This window comes from Schistocerca piceifrons, unplaced genomic scaffold (assembly GCF_021461385.2).
Source record: "Schistocerca piceifrons isolate TAMUIC-IGC-003096 unplaced genomic scaffold, iqSchPice1.1 HiC_scaffold_1240, whole genome shotgun sequence".
NCBI lineage: Eukaryota > Metazoa > Arthropoda > Insecta > Orthoptera > Acrididae > Schistocerca > Schistocerca piceifrons.
The window spans coordinates 37501-40000 of NW_025727060.1; the positions used below are offsets into that span (position 1 = coordinate 37501).

Consider the following 2500-nt stretch of genomic DNA (forward strand, 5'->3'; position numbering starts at 1 on the left):
CTGCACCTCATCCATGCCTGCACCGTCGCAGGCTGGCCCTATCTTCTTCAGCGCCAGGAGACGGGACCGACGGAGGGTCGGACCCATCCATCGGCAAGATGGAATGCCGAGGCCCCCCTGGGCAACAGGAGCGTGGAAGTATCCCAGGGGGGTGTCCGCCGGAAGGCGGAACCATCTCCTGACGGCGGCCCGGATGGTAACGTCGGCCGACTTCAATGCACCCACCCGGGTGCGGCTGAGGGCCAGCCCGTGGTACAGGCCAGGGAGAAGTACGTTGGTGAGAGCGTGGAGGCGCTGTTGCGGCTTCAGCGGAGCTCGGGAGATGACGTCAAGCTGCTCCACCAGGTGGCTACGTGGATTGAAGACACAGCGACCCGCCGTGGAAAATTGCAGCCCCAGGTACCGGAAGGTTTCACCCACACGCAGGGCAGGCATGGTGGTATTGCCTGCTGTGAAGGTGACATTGCTGTCCACCTTCACCTTCTTCTCGCGCCCTGACGCGACTAAGGCGAGGGTGAAACACTTCCGGGCGTTGATCTGCAGCCCCAGGTGGGCGAGGGCTGCGGTAGCTGCGTCGATGAGGGACTGCAAGCCCCTCGGGGTCGCTGCAAACAGCAAGACGTCATCTGCAAAGGCCGCAGCGTTGACTCTGCGACCGAGGATCCGAGCTCCGATGTGGGAGGGCAGTTGGCCTAAAACGTAGTCCACCGCAAAGTTGAACAGGAGGGGGGAGAGGGGATCGCCCTGGCGAACGCCCCGTGCTGGCTGCACAGACACGCCCACGCCGGCGCCGTCCGCTATCACTGTCGTGCTGCCCTCGTAGCACCGCTCGACATACTCGACAAAGCAATCCGGCAGGCCATGCGCCTTCAGCACGGGGCGAAGGGCAGCATGATCTACTGAATCGAATGCCTTAGATACGTCGATCGACGCCACAAAGACAGAGCGGCAGGAGCGAACTGCGTCGGTGAGAGCAGTGTCCAAGATGAAGGTATTTTCCAACATCCCATCCCGAGGGATGAATGCCCGCTGACGTTCGTCCACAGCACATGCGCGCATCAGGCGTGACGCGAGAACCTTGTGAAAGGTCCGCGCCAACACCGAGCAGACCGTAATGGGGCGAAAGTCAGCGGGGGATGTTGGTGCAGCCGTTTTCGGGAGAAGGGACGTCCGCGCGCGAAGCAGGCGTTCCGGAAGGGCGCGGGCCAGAAGGAAGAGATTCATCACTTTCACCAGGACTTCGTGCGGCAGGCGCCGCAACTCCGCTGGGGTAAGGCCGTCCGGCCCGGCTGCTGATCCCCTGGGCGGCAACGCGGCGGCGACCTCCTCATGTGTGACCGGCCCCCATATGCACTCAAGAGCGACAGGCTCTGAGTGCGGGAGGAGGCGGTCACGAATGAAGCCCGCGGTGGAGATGGGCTTCTTGGTGAAGAGGTCCGCCCAGAAGTCCAGCAGACCAGGGATGGCAGGTGGCGGCTGGAGCAGGGTGCCATCCAAGAGGCCGCGCACGCAACGTGCACGCGACCGTCGGAAGGCATCCTGCGTTCTCGCGTACTCCCAGCGGCGCCGCTTGCGCTTCTGCGTCGGCGGCGCGGCAGGCGGCCGCTTCGATGGTTGGCGCGGCCGCTGTGTCCTGGTGATCGATCTCTCCCCTCTGGACCCGACCGACGCAAGGGCATCCGGGAGCATGCCCAGGATGACATCGGGCGGCGTGCCCCGCCCCAGACCTATGACACGATCCAGGGCAGAGAAACGCTGGGCGGAAGCGGGTAGCCCCGCCAGATGCTCCCAGATGGCGGCGTCAGTCGGCCCCTCCGGCGGCGGCCCGGTGGTGTCGGCCGCGAAGTCCTCGGCTGCGTCGACGGGCGGCGCAGCGGCCTCGCCCGCGTCAGGCAGCGGGCTCGCTGCTCCCCGGCGGGACGCCGGCTCTTCCCCCCGACCGATCTCAAGCGCCTCCATGAATTGGCGGACAAGCTGCTTGTGGGCAGCTTGCCGCCGTCGGCACTTGATTGCCTCAAGCGTTCGGTCGGGGAACATCCTGATGAGTTCTTGATTTACAAAGAAGAACCGGGCGTCCCTCTCGAGGAACAGTTCGGCCTCTGCCTTGGCGAGCGACAGGACTTCTTCCTCCGTCCACCTCGCGCGATGCCTCTCCGTGACGATCTCCGCGTTGGCGGCCGCAAGGTGTTGGCGGCGGCGATGGACCCCGAGACCGTTCTTGGTGGTGAAGCTGCGGTGGCACTCACTACAGGTATACATAGCTGCAAAAGTTACAAAATTTTCGGCACGGCCGGTTGGCCGGCTAGGTGCTGGGGAAGTTGGGGTGGCACCTTCAGCGGAAGGGCCACCACTTTTTCTCTGAATACTGCCCCCAACTAACAAAGGGATAGTGCGAGGGGGGGCTGGTAACCCCCCCAAGCCCCTGGTGCGGTCTTCCACTCTGCGAAAATCAGCGGGCCCACGAGAAGGGGAGAAGACCGCAGGAGAGGAGAGGCTAAGA

At 64.3% G+C, this 2500-nt stretch overlaps 1 pseudogene; it reads right to left on the reverse strand.

Moving 5' to 3' along the window:
• LOC124730412 overlaps positions 1-2500 on the reverse strand; it is a 7962-nt pseudogene that overhangs the window by 2437 nt on the left and 3025 nt on the right.